General features: G+C 39.7%; 1 protein-coding gene across 2 annotated transcripts in view; it reads left to right on the top strand.

The window, feature by feature from the left end:
* Positions 1-21,532, top strand: part of BACH2 (BACH transcriptional regulator 2) — a 304,803-nt gene that overhangs the window by 245,603 nt on the left and 37,668 nt on the right. The gene's annotated exons all lie outside the window — the stretch shown is intronic.

Genomic DNA, 21,532 nt, shown 5'->3' with positions numbered 1-21,532 from the left:
TGCTTGACATTAGATTAACCCCTAGCCGCACCATTTGTAACAATACGTCGTTACTTCCCGCACGAGAACATATAGTTACTGAGTCGTTCCCGGTGCACACCGTCGGTGACCATGTGTACCAGGAGCTGGGAGGTCAGCTGTCTTCGACAGCTGACACTCCACTCTTGCCGGCTAGTTGTCCTTTGCCGCTGAATTAACCCCTTAAATGCAGCGATTAGTTGCGATCGCCGCATTTTAGAGGTTTCTAGCACATCGGCAGACCCCGCTCTGAAATCGCAAGGTTTGCCAATGATTGACAAACGATGGCCCCCAGTGGCCAAACAATGGCCTCCGTGTCTGCCATGGACAGAAGCTTTCGTCTTCCTGTCACAGTGACCGGAAGCCACTGTGTCGTTCCCAATGGGCACTGTCGGCGACAGTGTGCATCGGGAACCAGGAGGTCAGCTGTCCCCGACTGCTGACACTCCAGTGTTGCCGATCAGCGGCTCATCGCCGCTGATTTTGGCAATTGACCCCTTAAATGCGGCATTTAGGGGGTTTGTAGCACGTTGGCAGCCCCCATGCAATCGTGTGCGTTGCCATTGGAACCGGAGGCCACACAACGACCTCCGGGTCGCCAAACAACGGCCTCCGGATCTGCCATGTATGGAAGCCTATGAGGATGTCCTGATAGGCTTTCTGTCTGAGTGACTATGTCACACTGACAGCGATCAGTGCTGCAGGTAAAAAAAGAAAGCGTAAAAAGTTTTAAAAAAAAGTTAATAAAAATGTTTTATAAAAGTGTAAAAATAAACGTATTTTTCTCCTATAATAGGTCTTTTACGATAAGAAAAAAATGAAACCGTAAAAAAAGTACAGATATTTGGTATCGACCCAAACTATAAAACTATGATGTTGTTTTTCCGCACGGTGAATACCGTAAAAAAAATAAACAAATAACTATGCCAGCATTGCTATTTTTTGGTCACCACACCTCCTAAGACATAGAATAAAAAGTGATCGAAAAGTCGCATGTACCCCAAAATAGTACCAATCAAAACGAACACCCGTCCCGCCAAAAACAAGCCCTTACACAGCATTCTTGACTGAAAAATAAAAAAAGTTATGGCCCCCTTAATATGGAGACACAAAAAAGAAATAATTTTATAAAAATGTGATTTTATTGTGCAAACGCTACAAAACATAAAAAAAGCTATATACATATGGTATTGCCGTAATCGTACCGACTTGCAGAATAAAGTAAAATGTAATTTATTGTGCCACGGTGAATGCTGTAAGAAATAAAGAATTTAAAACGCCAAAACAGCTGTTTTTTGGGTCACCTTAGCTCTAAAAAAAATTTAACAAAAAGTGATCAAGCAGTTGTATGTACCATAAAATGGTACGAATAAAAGCTACCGCTCGTCCCGCAAAAAATAAGCCTTCATACTGCTCAATCGACCAAAAAATAAAAAGTTATGCCTCTCAGAATGTGATGTTAATAAACAATTATTTAACAGTCTTTTGTTTGTAAAGGTAATAAAATATAAAAAAAAAAATATAAATTTGGTATCCCCGTAATTGTATTGAGACGCAGAATAAAATTACGTTTTTGTTTTTACCGCACGGTAGAAGACGTAAAAACAAAACCCCACAAACAATGGAGGAATCACAGTTTGTTTTCCAATTTCAGCCCGCAAATAATGTTTTTTTCAGTTTCCCAGTACATTATTTGGTACTTTAAATGGTGTCAATAGAAACTACACCTCCTCCTGCAAAAAAATAAGCCCTCACACATTATGGCTCTTGGAAGGCGGGGAGTGAAAAACGAAAATGAAAAATCTGTCCTGAAAGGGTTAATTCATTTCTAATAAAAAAACATTTATGACCACATATGGGGTATTGCCGTATTCGGGAGAAATTGTTTTTCAAATGTTAGGGTGCTTTTTGTCTTTTATCCCTTGTGAAATTTTTTCACTAACATCAAGTACAATATGTCACGAGAAAACAATCTCGGAATCGCTTGGCTCGGTGAAAGCATTCCAGAGTTATTACCACATAAAGTGACACATGTCAGATTTGAAAAAATCGGCTGTGTCCTGAAGGCCAAAACAAGCTGTGTCCTTAAGGGGTTAAAAAGGAAAAACTAAAATATTGCATTGACATTAGTATTCAAAGCCTTTACTCAGTACTTAGTTGAAGCACCTTTTGGCAGTGATGATAGCCTCCAGTTTTCTTGGGTATGATTCCACAAGATTTGCACACCTGTATTTGGGAATTTTCTGCCAGTCTTCTCTGCAGATCCTCTCAAGCTCTGTTAGGTTGGATGGGGAGCATAGGTGGACAGCCATTTTCAGGTCTCTCCAGAGATGTTCGACTGGGTTGAAGTCAAGGCTCTGGCTGGGCCACTCAAGAACATTCGCAGTGTTGTCCCGAATCCACTCCTGTGTTGTCTGGGCTGTGTGCTTAGCGTCATTGTCTTGTTGGAATGTGATCCTTCGGCCCAGACTTGTCATTAAGAGTATCTCTAATTAAGAGTATCGTTTTCATTAAGAGTATCTCTGTACTTTGTTCCATTCATCTTTCCCTCAACCCTGACCAGTCTCCCTGTTCCAGCTGGTGAAAAACACCCCCACAGCATGATGCTGCCACAACCATGCTTCACTGTAGGTATGGTATTGGGCAGGGCGATGAGCCTGGTTTCCTCCAGACATGAAGCTTAGAATTGATGCCAAAAAGTCAAATCTTGGTTTAATCAGACCACAGAATTTTGTTTCCCAGTTTGAGAGTCCTTTACACCTCTTGCACATGACCTGTGAGACCTTATATAGACAGGGGTGAATCTTTCCAAATCATGTCCAATCAAATGAATTTACCACAGGTGGACTCCAATCAAGGTGTAGAAACATTTCAAAGATGATCTAGAGAGGGGCTCCCAGATCTAAATTTCAAGTGTCATAGCAATGAATACTTATGTTCATGCGAAATTTTAGTTTTTCAGTTTTAATAAATTTCTAAAATTCTGTTTTCACTTTGTCATTATGGGGTATTGAGTGCAGAATGATGGGAAAAAACGTGAAATTTTTTTATTTTAGCACAAGGCCTCAATATAACAAAATGTGAAAAAATTTAAAGGGTAGGGAAGACTTTACGAATGCATTGTAGGGTGAGTTTGGTGTGGAAGAACTTGACTGGCCTGCGCAGAGTCCGGACCTGAACCCAAACGAACACCTTTGGGACTAAATAGAACGGAGATTGCCAGCCAAGCCCTCTCGTCCAACATGGGTGTCCGACCTCACAAATGCCTTAATGGATGAATGGGCAAAAATTCCAATAAACACACTCCAAATTGTTGTAGAAAGCCTTTCCAGAAAAGTGGCGGCTCTTTTAGCTTCAAAGGGGGACCAACCCCTTATTAATGCCTATGGATTTAGAATGTGATGTCATAATAACTCCAGTAAGTGTAATGTCTATGCGTCCCACTCACTTTGTTCATATAGTGTATATTCTTGCGATATTCTTTTTTGCTGTCTTTTAATCAAAATCCACAGTAGGCCATATATATTTTTCATTGTGACATTTCCTAGAATTCAAAAAGAACTAAGTGTGCAAGGCACACTGAAAGCCAATTTCCCAACTGCTGACTAATATGATTAAAAAGTAACTTTTATTAATTTTGCCACTAAGAGGTCCATATGGACATTAACAATAGATACAAACAATTTAAAAAGTTGTAGCCAATGTTGCTGCCTTGCACACTTAGTTCTTTTTGTATTCATTACGTGCCTGCCAACTGCTGGGGTCTTCCCAGTACTCATTTCCTAGAATTGACCCTTCAGACAGTACGTGCTAAGTTGATGTATAATATGCTTGTACACATTTCTCAATGCAACCCCCCCCCCCCCCCCCCCCATCAGAAGGGCAGCTAATTTAATTTTGCATTCTGGAAATAGCTCTAGTACTCCAGCTCATTCAGTGCTCCTGGCCAGCGTATTTTATAGTTCAACACACAGCATCCACAACCAACAACTCGACAGTCAAAAAGCAGGTGTCTGGACAGTGTGTGCAAGTTTATAATGAAAGTCTCTGGACGTTGTCTGTGTTACCGTATAAGTCCTCTTCTGGCTTCTCACTGCAAGCTTGCATTTTGCACAAGCATAAGCTGTTGACAGAAGATAAATTAATTCCAAACTTTTGGCATGCCATGCTTCATTCCTTCATGTATGTTTGGTATGCCAAGCAATCAGGCTCCTAGAAATAGATGCTGCAGTGGTTATTTAAATTCTGGTCCTGGAGCATGACTTGGACATGACATCATTCTTGTTTTCTGTCTGGCAGTGTCTACAAGTTGGCAGCATGGGTATAGTGCAGACAACAAACTCATACTATTACATATAGTATATATACACACAGTGCTGTGAAAAACTCACTTACCCGAAACACGAGTAAATGCAACTTTTAAATTATCATTTCATTTATTGAGGATAAGGATTTATTCAAACTTATATCACCCATGTAATTGTCCCCCTAAACCTAAAAACTGGTTTGAACACCCTTGGCAGTAACAATTGCAATCAAACGTTTGCAATGACTTGCGATGAGTTTTTTTTACATCACTGTGGAGGATTTTGGTCCATTCTACTTTGCAGAATTGTTTTAATTCGGCTATATGGAAGGGTTTTCGAGCATGAATTGCCTGTTTAAGGTCTTGCCACAACATCTTATTGGGATTCAAGTCAGTACTTTGACTCGGTCACTCCAAAGCCTTAAATTTTGTTTCTTTAAAAGTCATTAAGAGATGGACTTACTTGTTTGCTTCAGAACATTGTTCTTCTGCATAACCCAACTCATGTGAGCGCTGAGCCGCTTCTTTTCTGTTCGGCTTTTCTCGGAAAGCCGATGTAGCAGTGTACGGGCTCATGGACTTTCTATTGAGCCCGTAGTCCGTTACATTAATTTCCAGAAAAAAACAAACAGAAACAAAGCGGCTGAGCGCTCACATGAGCACTTCTGCCGCTTAGTTTTAGCGATTGGTGGGGGTCTCAATGCTCGGACCCTAGGACATGTCAGATGTTTGTTGAACGTCTAGATACCCTTTAAGAAACCAAGTCAGGAAACGTGATATAGTATGTATGTGATATAGTCACTGCAGAGAATGGACAGAGGACCTGAGTTGTGTCCATCAACTATTGTCAATGGTGGGATTCTGAATTATCTTTCTCCAGCTTTATAACATAAGGTGTAACCTTTGTAATCCTTTTCTTTGACGTTAATGAGATTACTTCTGACCCTGCCCCCAGAGTACACAGCAAAAAAGGGTTCACTACATTGCAGGAAGTGTTAACGTATGGATGTAGCCATCTTTATCTTGACTCTGATAACTTGCTGCTTCATGATATCACACAACAAAAGTAATTGAAAAAGTTAAGATAAAGGATCTTGCCACTATGTATTTAATGTGTTAAAAGTCAAGATAAAGATGGCTACATCTGTATTGTTAGTTCTCAGTGTCCAGTGTGAAAACTGAAGTGCTTTAGGGTTGTAGTTTTTATATAGATAGAGACATTCAAAATAAGAAAACAAAGCACCAATTTAAAAAAAAAAACAAAAAAAACTTGGCCATTTTCTAGCAATGGCTTTTTAGGCTATGTTCACACGGGGTATTTTGCCAAGTTTTTTGACGCGGAAACCGCGTCGCAAAACTCGGCAGAAACGGCCCGAGAACGCCTCCCATTGATTTCAATGGGAGTCGTCGGCGTCTTTTTCCCGCGAGCAGTAAAACTGCCTCGCGGGAAAAAGAAGCGACATGCTCTATCTTCGGGCGCTTCCGCCTCTGACCTCCCATTGACTTCAATGGGAGGCAGGAGAAAGCGTATTTCTCGCTGTTTTATGCCCGCGGCGCTCAATGGCCGTGGGCGAAAAACGGCGCGATAATTGCCGCGAAAATCGGCGTGCAGGGAGAGGAATATCTGCCTCAAAGTTCCAAACTGAATTTTGAGGCAGATATTCCTCCCCCAAAATACTCCGTGTGAACATAGCCTAAGAGAGCACAAGACTTTAGGCAGTTTTCTCAGAGACAAAGGCTATGCGACTACTATGGTTGTTTACATGCAGCATATTCAGCTATGAGGAATGTATACGTAGGGTAATTGTGGTAATGAATTTTAGTAGGTAATTGCTATAAAAGAAATTTCCTGATAATTGGTCAAGTGTAGAAATAAAATGAAGCTTTGAGGTGAAAATTAGAGGAAATAAATGCATAACGTTGTTATTAAGCATGGCGATAACAAAGGCAATGGTGCATTTCCACACTTCAGAGAACACTGTAAAGATCTCCCATTAAAATAGGATGATATAAACAGTGAGCACACCGTTATAGACAGAGGTTATTTATCAGTCTACAAGCAATGATATTCTAATATTCACTAGGTAAGAAGGAGCTTGAGATTGAAATCTATAGTCAGCCAGAATCCATCTCACATTTATTAGGTATGCTGGCTTTCATTCACATGGTGAAGTTCTATCTCCTCTGTGTAGAATTCCTTTGGGGCTACGGAGGTTAAAGAACAATGGCAAGTGAATGCTGAATCTCGGCATTTGAATTTTAATGATCAGAAGCTTGCATGTAGAGTAGGTTTCAAAGTATTTCCTGCGGCGTCAGGAGTCCTTTAATGGCTCGTGCATAAAATAAGGAATTGTGTTATATTCAAATGTAACAAACATAAATGTGAACAACATAACAACAATGAGTAGACAATTCTGGAACTAAACTTCGGTAGGAGTGAATAGAAATAATTAGCACACCATGAGCATTTGCTTATCACGTTTAGGCTTTCAAACAGGCGTAATCTGGGTGTTGTTTTTTTTTGCACTGGTATTACTAAGGCAACACCCGGACCTCGTGTGGTTCATTAGAACTGGAGTTAGAACACCATAGAAGTCTTTAGTTGTCTAACCCTTGTTCTGATGAACCGCTAGAGGTTCAGGTGTTGCAACCATAGTACGGGTGCAAAAAGCACCAGTATTATGCCTATCTGAAAGCAGCCGAACTCCAAGAGAACATTTTTGCCGTTCTAAGCAAAATAATAAATATATGCAGTTTATTACATAAGGGTAAATTATGGCTAAATGTGACAGCAGTACATAGATAATCTGAATCTTAAAATATCACTCGAACCTTTCCTTGACCTGATATTATGGACCAGGTTTACACAATGTGCTTGTGTTGTGTTTGCATTGTTTTTGTCTTGCTAAATGAAGATGTGATCCTAAAGAGTGGTGTAAATTAAAGCTTTGCAATAGACAACGGGTACAGATCAGAAGAGTTCTGTGTTTAGAAAGAACAGGTGTTTCACAGTGAGACAGTCTTGCTCTCTTTTGGATCCATTACTGATATTGGCTTCAAATGTGCCCAACCATATGGCCTTACAAGCTCTTCAGATAAAACTCTTGTCATGGCAGTTTGTTAATAATGGATCGACACATACTACAAATGTCAGTTCACCAGTTCTTTGCCAAATTTTATTCAATAAATAAATCAGGATTTATTGGTATGAATTCACAGGTGTTGGCGTGAGACCATGATATCCATGGTTGTATGGATCACTAAATGTAGAAAGTAAATCTCTCTTTTAATACTATTTTGCCTAATATTGCAATAAAATTGAAAAATCTGTGAAGAATTCTTCTTTGTGCCCCAGGAGATCAACCATTTCCTCCTCAAAGTCTTTAGTCTGGCTGTAAGACAACTAACTGCAGGAAAGCCTTCCCACATTGCTCTGTCTGCAATAAGATACAAAGAATGCTAATCCATGGTAATCTGCTGTCTTGCCCCCTGTCATCTTCGAGACGAAAATGTAGGAGAAGCAGAAGGAAATTCAAGTGAAAGACATGAGTGTCGCTGTTTCAGAGAAAAAAGTACACCCTTTTTTTAATCTCTTAAAACCTTGTTTATTGAGATACAACCAGCATAACATGGTTATATCAAATACTGTCAATATTTCAAATTTTTGGGAATCCTAGTCGAGGTGGAGAAATGGGTCAAGAGGAGCAGGCAAGTAGCTGGATTAATGTAGTTAGGGGGAGTAGAAAGGGTTCCCAGAAAAAGGCCAGTTCTGTTTCTGTGCTTTCAAGCAAAATTGCCAAGTTGAGTGATGGTGCGAGAGTATCAGTCTCATCAATGACAGCCCTAGTAAATACTTCTCACAATAAGAGCTGGGAGAACCGCCCAACTAGTAGTCGGGGGATGGTAATGCAGGTAGCACTAGACAATTAGTGGTTATAGGGGACTCTATTGTCAGGAAGATAGAATAATTTGTTGCCAAGACCGTCTCAATCGAATGGTTGCTTTCACCTTGGTGCCAGCATTCCGCATATGGTGGAACCGGTGGATACATTTCTAATATATTGATGTGTCTTATTGTCTTGTTGTGGTGGGAGGTCTTTAAGAATATTTTTTTAAGAACGAAGCTCCAGAAAGGACCTCCAAGGTAGTATTCTCTGGATTACTGATTGTGCCATGCTCAACACTGGAATGACAGCGAGAGCTCAGGGAGTTAAATGCATGGCTTAAGTCTTGGTGTAAGGGAGAAGGGTTTGAGTTTCTATTGGGTAGTGAAGGGGACTGTGGAGAGAGGAAAAGGACAGTGGATAAGGAGATCCATGTGTTACATACCATAATTAAAGACAAATGTGCCCACCGAATCTCAAGATATCGCATTCCTGATACTGAATGTGAAAAATGGGACACCAGCTTTGTACCTTTACAAATGCCAGATTCCTGAAAAGTATATAGCTAAAAAACTGCTGAAAATAATACGAAATTAAGCAGATACCTGAATTCAGTTAACTTAAAATATCTTAACGTAGAGTAAAGGGGGCTATCGGATGCACCATTTACAGTGGAAAAACGTAGCCAAGTTATTAAGGAATCTAAAAGGAATAAAGCTCCTGGGCCAGACGCCCTTTCCATTAAAATCTATCAAAGGTATCAAGGCAATTTGTTAAGCGAACTATTGGGGGCAGACACATTGCCGTGCACTCACCTGGATGTTCAATGGGTACGTGATCCATCATCATATGTTCTTCATACTTGTCCATATATTGATGTTATCCATTTATGGTATTATCTTTATACCTTTGAGTACTTCTCCTTTGACCATTTCATCTGGCATACATTTGTAGTCATTTTGCATTTCATTTATATTTATGTACCGACGTACCCTCATTACCAGATTATACTTCTTGTCTACTTTAGACGTTACTAATTTTGTATAGTGCATGGCGTGCATGTCTTTTTTAACCTGTTGGTTGATGGATTCTTTTTTATTGTGTATTTATGTGTAATTTTCATTAAAGTACTTTTCTATTTTCTCATATGTTCTTGTCTTGCATCTTTTCTCTTTTCGGTCATATTGGAGATACTCAATGAAGCCTTTAAGCCTGGTACACTTCCCAAATCAATGTGTGGAGCAGATATATATTTAATAGCAAAACAGGGCAAAGAAAAATGTATCCAAACTCCTGTAGACCAATCTAATTGATAAACACAGACACGAATATTTCAGCAAAAGCATTGACAGGCAGATTAGAGAATGTCATAAGTGTTTTTATAAGAGAGCATCAATGTGGCTTTATACCAGGGAGCACAACAACAGATAATTTATGTAGACTTTTTGTCAACATGAGGACCAATATAGGAGAGCGATCCTGTCTCTTGATGCAACAGAGGCTTTTAGTTGAGTATAATGACCTTTCTTATAGGACATCTTGGCTGGATGGGTTTTGGCCCCAAGTTTATTGGGTGGCTAAAACTGATTTATAAAGAACCTCATACATGGATTTGTCTGAATGATGGGAAGTCTCTCCAAATCGAACTGTCAAGGGGCACATAATGCAGGGTTGCCCCCTATCACCTATGTTGTTTGCTTTGGTAATAGAGGAGCTAAATTTTAACTTACAGGATAGTAAGAAAGTAGTGGGTTTTAGTTATGGTATCATGGAGAAGAAAGTGTCACTATGCAGACGATCTTTTGGTCTTCTTGTGGAATCCATCCATCTAGGAATGAGAGTAGTATGTAGTTGACAATTCAGGCCTCTGGAAGCTTTTTTGGTCTGGTAATAAACTGGGGAATATCAGCATTGTTACCACTGGATCAATTTGCGTTTAAACATGTGGAGAAGAGTGCACACACATTAAAGGTTCTGAAAAGTAAAGAATACTTTAAGTACTCAGGAATAAATATTTTGGGGTCAAGTTGACGATTATGTAGGTCTAAATGTACTGACCTTGATCCATAGCTGGCGGGCTTAAAGGCTAATACACGTTTGAGGGGCATTTTTATTATTTTAAACCGGTCAGTGTGTTTGGTGTAACTTTTCAATTCATTTTGTTAAAAATTTGTTTTACTCTTTGAGATACAGCTGCTATCTATTCTCTATACAGAGCAGCTGTATCTTTCGTGTTGCCCTGAATCCGTCAGTCCCGTTATTCATTTCAGTAACAGCAGTCGATCCACCTGTCATCTATCACATCTAAGTGATGAACTTAGATGTGATGGATGACAGGTGGCTCCTGCGTGTCAGAAACACGCAGGACCCGCTCTCACTGACACGGTCAGTCCCGCGGACCTGACGGGAACAGGATTTAGCATTAGATACTGTTGCTCTGTATAGAGAATACAGAGCAGCTGTATCAAAAAAAGTAAAACAAATTGTTAATAAAAACTAATTAAAAAGTTACACCAAACACTGACTGACCTCTTTATGGGAAAAAAAAAATAAATGACCATCAAAAGTTTACATATCCTTTAACCCTTTAGTGACCAGCCTATTTTAGGCCCTAATGACCAAGCTATTTTATTTGTTTTTCTATAGTCGCATTCAAAGAGCTATAACTTTTATATTTTTCCGTCTACATAGCTGTATCAGGACTTGTTTTTTGCGGGATTAGTTGTACTTTATAATGGCACCATTTTAGTGTACATATAATTTTTTGATGAACTTTTTTTTGGGGGGATTAGAAAAAAAAACTCTGAGATTCCACCATAGTTCTATGCGTTTTAAATTGACGCCGTTCACTGTGCGGAATAAATAACACATTACCTTTATTCTATGGGTCGGTATGGTTACGACGATACCACATATGTAAAGGTTTTTTATGTTTTACGACTTTTGTACAATAAAAACACTTTTGAACTAAAATTGTGTTTTTGCATCGTCTCTTTCTAAGAGCCGTAATGCTCTTATTTTTCCGTGAATTTAGTGATTTTTTTGGGCTTGTTTTTTGCGGGACAAGACGTAGTTTTGATTGGTACTGTTTTGGGGTACATGGAACTTATTGATTAATTTTTATTATGACTTTTTTAGGGGGCAATGGAAAAATATAGCAATTTCGCCATTGCTTTTTGTGTTTTTTTACGGTGTTCACCTTGCGGTTTAAATTACATATTAACTTTATTAATTGAGTCATTACGGTCGCGGCGATACCATATATGTGTTTATTTTATTTCTTTTTTTACTCTTTTACTAAATAAAACCACTTTTTATGGGAAAAAATGGTTTCATTTATTTTTTTACTGTCATTTTGCTTAATAATCTTTATTTCACATTTATTCATTATTTTATTAGTCCCACTAGGGGACTTTACTATGCGATCTTCAGATCGCTGCTATAATGCTTTAGTATACTTCGTATACCAGAGCATTATTTCCTGTCAGTGTAAATCTGACAGGCAATCTATTAGGACCTGGGGGCTTTTATTAGGCCCCCGGCTGCCATGACACCCCATCGGAAGACCCATAATTGCATTTGCAGGCCGCCGATGGGTGACCGAGGGAGCTCCCTCCCTCTGTAAACAAGTTAAATGCTGCGGTCGCTATTGATGGCGGCATTTAACTTGTTAAATGGTTGCGATCTAAGTGAACTTCAATTGCGGGCATTGCAGCAGGAGCCCAGCTGTCATCAGAACACGGTGGCCTAGCCTAAGGCCCCTTAGTGACCATCGTGAAAAGGTGTATTGGTGGTCACTAAGGGGTTAAAGAGGCTTTGTCACCAGTTTATAACTGCCCTATCTTCTACCTAATCCAATAGGTGCTTTAATGTAGATAAGTAATGTGTTTTTGTTTTTGTTTTTGTTTTTTTTATTTTTTTTAAAAACACGTTTATTTTTGACAAAGTTATGTGCATTTTAAGTATTATGCAAATTTGTTCTTAATGCCCAAGTGTGCGTTTTTTTACTTTACACCAAGTGGGCGTAGTAAAGAGAAGTGTATGACGCTGACCAAACTGGAGGCCATGTCTTTTCATTCTCCCAACACTCCGGTAAAGTTAATGTGGGTGTAAGTGACAGCACAGTGTGATCTTGCGAGATCACGCTGTGCTGTGAGTACAGCTGAACATGAATGAAGAGAAGTGTATGAGGCTGATTGGTCAGCGGCATGCACTTCTCTTTACTGCGCCCACTTGGTGAAAAGTAAAAAAAAACTCCCACTTGTGCATTAAGAACAAATTTGCATAACACTTAAAATGCTCATAACTTTGTCAAAAATAAATGTTTCATGTGGGGAAAGAAGGTCTTTTATTACCTAATTGGAAATTGTATTTTGTTTTGTCGCAGGTCTTGGCAATATTAAGTGCTAAGACATTGAGTATAGTTAACACCATTCTGCATCTGTTCAATACCAGGATAGGAATCTTAATCTGCTGGAAATTTTGGAAGCCGGAAGCTCAAGCAGTTTGATTTTCTCTATTAATACATTGTTATAAAATGTGGTAGGAAATTTAAAAAATGTTGGGAGTGAATTTCTGTCGAAGGAAAACACCAATATGGCATAATATTCACATCACGGGCACTAGTTTGATAGGGTTTTAAGAATGGATTATGAAGGGCATACGATTTATCTGCCAACTGTTTGAAGGAGGCACGAGCCATTTACAAGGCTACAGAGTAAATATAGGTTAACAGATATATTAGGGTGAGATCGGCACTTAAAGATTTGAATAAAGTATATGATACATACACACAACTGGATAGGATGAAGAATTTCATATGTAACACAAAGCAAAAAAATGTGTTCTCTATATTGTATTAACATTTTGTTATAAAATGGGTTATAAATATCCACTTTAAGGCTGAGTTCACACGGGCCAGATACACTGTGTAAAAGCAAGCAGCGTATCCGCCCTGTGCGCCGCAGAGAATTCTGGGCGAAAAAACACACCAAATTGTGGTGCAGTTTTTTTGCCCGGAATGTCCGCTGCGGAAAACTGCAGTACTTAGCAGGCCTGCCTCCTGGGATGACGTTTCATCCCAGGAGACTACTGCAGCCAGTGATTGGCTGCAGCGACGGTAACATGGGACGAAGCGTCATTCCAGGACGCCAGCCCTCTGACGTCATCCAGGCCGTCCCCTGGGGAAGACTTTTCATCCCATGAGACCGCCGCTACAGCCTATGATTGGCTGCAGTGGTCACATGGGATGAAAAGTCATCCCAGGAGGCTGGCCTGGAGGAAGAAGCACAAACTCCTGGGTAAGTATAAGATTTTTTTTTTTTTTTAATTCTTTGCAGAGTTGCTTTTTTTGCTGTGGAATCTCTGCGAATCCGCCGCAAAGAACGCAACTGCTATTTGTTGCAGGTTTTACCTCCCCATTGAATTCAAATCAGCAGCGTTTACGCAAATACAATTGACATGCCGCGGATATGTAATTCTGCACCACATGTCAATTTCTGAGCAGTTTTTCAGCTCACTATTTACGCAGCGTGTGGATGAGATTTGCTTTATCTCATCCACTTTGCTGCTACTGTATTTTCTGCAGATTTTCCGCAACTAATTTCATTGTAGAAAAACTGCAGTATTTACGCAACGTGTGAACTGACCCTAAATGTAAAAGCACAATGGGTGGAAGATATCGGAGAGGAGCTTAACGAGAAGGACTGGCACAATATTTTTTCATCAATTTCTAAGATCTCTACAAATTTATCTTTATAGGGTGACTTAATATTTCATAGTCCATAGATTACACAGAACCCAAGTTTTATGTACAAATTTGGTCTTAAATTGGATGACAAATGTGCTAAATGTGGGGAAGAACATGCAGATTTGTTCCATTTGTTCTGGAGCTGTCCCAAACTTTTTAAATGCTGGACAGAGATACACTATATGGACAAAAGTATTGGGTCACACCTCTTAATCATTGAATTTATGTGTTTCATTCAGTTCCATTGTCACAGGTGTATAAAATCCAGCACCTAGCCATGCAGTCTGTCTTTACAAATATTTGAGAAAGAATGACTCATTCTAAAGAGTTCACTGAATTTGAGCATGGTACTGTAATAGGATGCCACCAGAGCAACAAGTCATTTTGTGAAGTTTCTTTCCTGCTAAATATTCCACGATCAATATTTATCCCTAACGTTCTTTACAGTTAGAGTAGGTACACTATGGAATGCTCAATCCCAAGAGGTAGTAATGGCAGATACTATGTCAGCATTTAAAAAAAAAGGCTGGATGACTTTTTACTGACAAATGACATTTGGGGTTATAATTAATGAATTACGTGTAATTTATTGAGAGGTTGGACTTGATGGACCTGTGTCTTTTTTCAACCTATGTAACTGTGAGTATTATTGCAACTCGGCCACAAAGTGGCAGACCACGTAAAGATAGAGCGGGGTCGCCGGATGCTGAGGGGCATAATACATAAAAGTCGCCAATGCTCTGCTGACTCAATAACTGCAGAGTTCCAAGCCTACTCTGGCATTAATATCTGCACAAAAACTGTGCGCTGGGACCTTCATGACATGGGTTTCCATGGCAGAGAAGCTGCATTCAAGCCTTACGTCATGAAGCATAATGCTAAGCATCGGATGGCGTGGTGTAAAGCAACCACCACTGGACTCTGGAGCCGTGGATATCTGTTCTGTAAAATGATGAATCACCATTCTCTATCTGGTAGTCTGATGGGCGAGTCTGGGTTTGGCGAATGCCAGGAGAACGTTACCTTTGCCATTAACTTCATTGCTTCATTGTGCCAACTCTAAAGTTTGGCGGAAGAGGGATAATGCTGCGGCATTGTTTTTCAGGGGTTGGCCTAGACCCTTTGGTTCCAGTGAAGGAAAATCATAATGCTTTAGCATACCAAGACATTTTGGACAATTGTATGCTTTTAAGTTTGTGGGAACAATTTCGGTAAGGACCTTATCTGTTCCAGCATGACTGTGACCCAGTGCACAAAGCAAGGTCCATAAAGAAGTGGTTGGGTAAGTTTGATGTAGAAGACCTTGACTGGCTGCACAGAGACCTGACCACAACCCCATCGTACATCTTTGGGTTCAACCAGAACGGAGATTGCCAGCCAGGCCCTCTCTCATCCAACATCAGTATCTGATTTCACAAATTCTCTTCTGGATGTATAGGCAAAACTTCCCACAGACACAATCCAAAACCTTGTAGAAAGACTTCCCAGAAGAGTGGAAACCGTTTTAGCTGCAATTAATGCCTATGGTTTAGAATGGGATGTCATACAAACACCAGTAGGTGTAATCTGTAGGTGTTCAAATACTTTAGTCCATCTAGTATATTATAAATTGCATATTTGAGGTTAAATTAGATCTGAACCCTTGGTTATATATCCTGGGTAACATGCGAAAAACTCCCAGCAACTAAAAAGAGAGCTGTTGCTTTTTTATTCTTCTTTGCCAGAAATAAAAACATTTATAGCACACAGAGTCTCCTGACATGGGGGTCTGGAGAATTTCCATCAGATACGTGGTTTAGACGAAAGAAAGAATGGCTCATACGAATTTACGAATATGTGTAAATTCAATAATACCCTTGCTATCTGGTTTAACAAGGTCAACAAGGGAAATTAAGTGTTTCTATCTGATCCTCCCATCTCACTCCTTTATTGGTATCTTTTTTTTTCTCCCCTTGTCGCTTACTTTGTTGTGATGGGGGCAAATATATATAAATGTAATGAATGAAATGAATGTAATGAATGACAATTTTAGAGAGGAAATGGAAAGAAATGATTTGTCACACTTTATAATGCAGGTGTACTTTAGCTTTTGCCAAGGTCTGTGAATGTCCAGTCCCCTCCTATATAGGTATGAGTCCCTATCAGATTTAGATATAGACAGTCACAGCTTCATCATGAGCTGATGTGTAGTCAACTTCGGTATGGTTTAGTTGTACATTATTTGGAGCTAAATAGGGATTGGTCATTCACAGGCTGAGGCAATGATCTGGAAGTAAAATGTTAATCCATACGTGATTATGATATAAAATTGTTATTCTTTTATTCATTAATAAAGAATTTCAAATAAATGTAGAAAAAGAGAAATGTCAGATTCCTAGCAATCAAAATGGGGGAGCTTGCATCTTTGGTACTGGAGGAACATATCGATATAGTTGATGTTGCTGAAACATGGCTAGACGCTTCACACGATTGGGCTGTCAATATTCTTTACACTTTCAGAGTTACAGGGCTAATAGGAGGCTTGGAGTATGTCTGTATGTGAAAAGTGATATGAAGGTGATTATAAAATAGGCAATAATCGGTGAAGATTGTGAGGAGGTTGAATCCTTGTGGGTGGAATTACAAAGGGGGGTAAACACAGTAAAAATATTTTTAGGTGGAATCTATAAACCCTCCAACATCAATGTAGAGATGGAAAGTTGCTATATAAACAAAAGGAGTTGGCAGCACAGGGGGGTACTGTAGTGATAATTGGAGACTTTAATTGGGAGGGCATTAAATCTACTCTGAGTAATTATACTGCAAAATTTATTACTATAGACAATAAGTATAAACAACTAAAATCTAATGTTAAAAAGGCAGTAAATAACAAAAAAAGAGCATTTAAAAAACATTAGCTGAGGTTTCATTAGTTCATTAACTTGAAGATAGAGTTGTAAAAACTAGCCCCGATCGACAATATATCGAGTAATTTTAAAGAGACTCTGTCACCACATTATAAGTGGCCTATCTCCTACATAATGTGATCGGCGCTGTAATGTAGGTGACAGCAGTGGTTTTTATTTAGAAAAACGATCTATTTTCACCAAGTTATGACCGGTTTTAGCTTTATGCTAATGACTTTCTTAATGGACATCTGGGCGTGTTTTTACTTTTGACCAAGTGGGCGTTGTAAAGAGAAGTGTATGACGCTGACCAATCAGTGACCAATCCGCGTCATACACTTCTCTCCATTCATGTAATCAGCGCATAGTCACATACTCACTCATTAACGTTACTGAAGTGTCTTGACAATGAATAGACATCACTACCAGCCAGGACGGGATATCTATTCACAATCCCGACACTTCAGTAACGTTAGTGTGGTACTTACAGCACAGCAAGCGTAATCTCGCGAGATCACGCTGTAAATGACATTTTACAGCGAGATTACGCTTGCTGTGCTGTAAGTAATTGCTTTTCTCTGAATCAATAGGGGAACAGAGTTAGAAAATTACCCCACCCCTTACCTTCATCCATCTCCTGGTTAAATTTAATGGACATGTGGTTTTGTGTCAACCATGCTAACTATGTAACTAGTGTCATGCCATAACCGAGAACAACAATGCAAGATACACAAAGTACAGCCAGACAAGCAGTAAACTACAAAGTCCAGTTCAGAGGCTAAAAGATGCCACTTGGTTTAACACTTTTACAACATTCCGTAGATATATTTGTCTAAAGTTCACCTATTTTCTTGCACTATTATGTACTGCTGGAATGCGGGAAATAGCTTAAGGCTGGGTTCACACGACCTATTTTCAGGCGTAAACGAGGCGTATTATGCCTCGTTTTACGTCTGAAAATAGGGCTACAATACGTCGGCAAACATCTGCCCATTCATTTGAATGGGTTTGCCGACGTACTGTGCAGACGACCTGTCATTTACGCGTCGTCGTTTGACAGCTGTCAAACGACAACGCGTAAAAATACAGCCTCGTCAAAAGAAGTGCAGGACACTTCTTTCAGACGTAATTTGAGCCGTTCTTCATTGAAGTCAATGAAGCACAGCTCAAAATTTACGGCTGTCAGAGAAGCCTCGCAAAATGCGAGGAGGAGCATTTACGACTGAAACGAGGCAGCTGTTTTCTCATGAAAACAGTCTGTCTTTTCAGACGTAAAAGCCTGCTATCGTGTGCACATACCCTTAAGGGAATGTATCATGAGAAGATTACATTTGAAACAGATTTTTATTATATATATATTTATTTATTTACATTTTATTTATTTACATTCTACATCCTATGACGGCTCTATTGTATTACTGGAATAGCTGATTCTTGGGGACTAATAATCGATGAGATTTCTCTGTCAATTGTCTCCCACTTTAGCTGCAATAAAGCACACACTCCCTGCTGTACTGTCTATACAGAAAGGAAGTGTGTGCCTCCAATATGGTCGCCTCTAGGTAGCGTTTTTACAACATTTAAGAAAAGAAAAGACCATCACATCTAATTAAAGAAAATAAAAAGAAATACATGAGACATTTTCTTGAACCCAGCATCGGCCGCTAGTGGTGCCAGTATTTTAGAACTTTGCTTCTATGAAGAGCGCACTTTGACAACTGACACACAAAGTTCTTTCTTATTACAAGCTCTAGACAGGCCCTGAGTATCCGCCTTACCAGCAAAAACGCATTAAGCTTCACTTATCTTGTGAATGTTTATTCTGTATTCATGCCTTTTCACGTGGATTGATTTTCTTTTTATGACCAGGTAAAAGGTCAGACAACTGTAGTAACTTTGTTGCTCTTTGACTTTTGGCCCCCTGACATTAATTTGTTGTCTTGGTTTGTGATCTGTTTACTGTGTATACTTCTGAATGAATAATACAGATAAGCATGGTTCAAAAGTCACTGTAGAGTTATGTGTCTGCATGACTGTTCCTATTTCTGTTGTGGGACCTGCACTGTTAGTTCATGAAAGTCACATTTTGTAAGAATGGGTCAAAAGGGTAGTACTCTTTGTGCGCTACACAATACTAACTGTTTACAGTACTACATAATGCTTGCAGTGGTGTAATAAGTGTAATGTCACCACGAAAAAAAGCCCTGATGACCGTTATGAAATTCGATGCCGTTGTCAAGGCAGTGTTGTAGTGAGCTGTTGTGCAAGCGATTGTATGTCTATGTTCTTACTGAGAGCCTGGATTGAGAAATGTCTATTAAAGAAATGTGGAACAATGAATGCCTCTATTGTCCCTTTTCAATAGCTCTCAGCCCATGCTGTCTGATGTAATAGTCCTACTATGGAATGTTATGAATCGGTTACAAGATTGTTTACCGTATGTATGTGCTAGGACAGGAAAATGAAAATCCCTTCTCATGCCTGTCACAAAGACTTTAAGGCTATGTTCACATGGAGTATTTTGCAGGAGGAATATCTGCCTCAAAATTCCGTTTGGAACTTTGAGGCAGATTTTCCTCTCCCTGCACGCCGATTTTCGCGCCGTTTTTCGCCCGCGGCCATTGAGCGCCGCGGGCATAAAACAGCGCGAAATACGCTTTCTCTGCCTCCCACTGAAGTCAATGGGAGGTCAGAGGCGGAAGCGCCCGAAGATAGGGCATGTCGCTTCTTTTTCCCGCGAGGCAGTTTTACTGCTCACGGGAAAAAGACGCCGATGCCTCCCATTGAAATCAATGGGAGGCGTTCTCGGGCCGTTTTTGCCGAGTTTTGCGACGCGGTTTCTCGTCAAAAAACTCGGTAAAAATACTCCGTGTGAAAATAGCCTAACATTCCTATCCGTAAACTTGCTTTTTGAAGGAAGACCTACATAGAGTTGTAGATGTGATTACCATGCGAGGGGTTCTTATGTAGTCTATTGTATTCTTTTCTAGAATAATTATTTTCTTAGATTGAGCTATGTAGCATCCCCGTGCATTTGAATCATGTCGGCCGTGCATCTCCCTGTTTATCAACAACAATGAAATTTTGTGCTGTATAAAAGATGTGATCAGCTGATGAATGAGCGGGAACGAGCGTTCACCCAATCATTGGTCCGTGTAAAAGGATCTTAACGCTTTAGCTGACCATACACTACCATATGGATTGAGCAGGGTCAGTCAACAATGTAATGTGTACACCCCAGGCTTGTATCTGGCAGTGGCTTATTCCCCTCTGCCTATTGATATGAACACACTCTGAATGCATTTTCATGGGAAAATCAGGAGAGATTACTGTTGGCCAAATAAGCATTCAGGCAATAACTACGTTGTAAGGCCAGCTTTTTGAGCTGCATTGTTTGTGCACAGTTATAACACTGTGAATTAAGGTAATGTAGTAAGTTTTTTCCTGCAGTCATGTTAAAACCCAGATTGTAGATTGTGATATAACCATGTGCCAAATCATTCTTCATGGTTGGCATCCATCCTCAACAATATTTTCTCCCAAAAGATGGCGCGCATGTTTAATTGGGCACATTTTACGACTCCTCTTTCAGCCACGTCCTTTATTTTAACACTTTTAAAAACTGTCAAGGTCGGTGTAAAAAGTGTCTAAAACACATAAGAAATTTAGCTCACGCTCTGCACTCTATTATTTTGGTATAATTTGTGACAATTGTTGCACGTTTTGCTTAGTGAATCTCCCTCATTGTTTTTCTTTTTGAAATGGTGTTAAACAAAAGTGACATAAGTGCAACAACTTGGTAACATTCCACTAATATTGCAGCAGTTTGGTTTGTAAATTCAAAATTGAAGAGAATGCTAAATGTTGATCTCAGTAATGCTTAGCTTGTGCTTTTACCCCGTGTTGCTATGCCACTGTCCCCAAGGTAACTTTCTAGGAATAGCATTGCAGCAAGCTCTAATTCTAACGTTGGTGGTTAAATAATCACATAGTCTATGCGATCTGTTTTATTATCTCACCTGTTATTTGCGGCATTTTTACTTTAATGCAAAAATATGAGTAAAGAGAGCTTCAGAAACTTGTAGCTACTGAAAGAATTAAGATCTTCTGTTTTATTCCCCTGTGGACTTACAAATTAGTTTGATGTATTAGGCATTTCAGAACTAATGGTTGTGAGGAGGAATGTAAAGGTGGCTATACACAATAAATGACGGTCAGTCAACAGGTATTTCTCTCGACTCCCCCGTATACAAGCATGCACGCTCTTCTCGGCTGACACTTATTTCCCCTGACTCCCCCACATGCACGCACACTCATTTCAATGGGGAGGGGGGAATAAGACGCTGCCGGACACCCCTGGCAGCGGCTTATCTCCCATGGGAACAAAGGATCAAGTATTGAAATCCATCATGCCTTGATCCTTCTTTCCCCCAACATTTGCCAACATTCGGGGGAGAGTTGGGAGGCCAATCATTAGATTGTCGGCCGATCATTGTTTTGCTTGGTTTTATTCTTTAGAAATTGGTTAAACATGAATAAAGTCTTATGTGAACTATGACTCAGGAGCAGACTTTAAAAAATCGACAGACCTCTCTATTGTTTTGTTCCACGGGGTGCAATGCTTCCACTAATGCATACTATTTAGAACTGACATTGTTATATTCCTGCTGTAACATATATTTAGTTTACA

The sequence above is a fragment of the Rhinoderma darwinii genome, chromosome 4 (genome assembly GCF_050947455.1).
Source record: "Rhinoderma darwinii isolate aRhiDar2 chromosome 4, aRhiDar2.hap1, whole genome shotgun sequence".
Classification (NCBI taxonomy): Eukaryota; Metazoa; Chordata; class Amphibia; order Anura; family Rhinodermatidae; genus Rhinoderma; species Rhinoderma darwinii.
Note: the sequence above shows the minus strand (reverse complement) of the source record. Positions and strands in the feature narration are given on the sequence as shown.